Below are 206 nucleotides of genomic sequence, written 5' to 3'. Positions count from 1 at the left end.
TTTTTTTTTTTTTTTGCTATTATATTTTGATGGACATGGGCCCAGATCTATGCAGGCAGGTCAGATTCCATTTGGGCTCAACCTATGTAGGGCTAGTCCAAGCCCACTGAAACCATTTTAAAATATCATTCAAAGAATAAAATAAAATTATTTTATATATAAATGTTTTATTATAATTTAAATATATTTTAAAATTAAATTTAAGT

The sequence above is a fragment of the Theobroma umbraticum genome, unplaced genomic scaffold (assembly GCF_002168275.2).
Source record: "Theobroma umbraticum cultivar Fairchild unplaced genomic scaffold, ASM216827v3 scaffold_86.0, whole genome shotgun sequence".
In the NCBI taxonomy this organism is placed as follows: Eukaryota; Viridiplantae; Streptophyta; class Magnoliopsida; order Malvales; family Malvaceae; genus Theobroma; species Theobroma umbraticum.
This window is presented reverse-complemented; position numbering follows the sequence as displayed.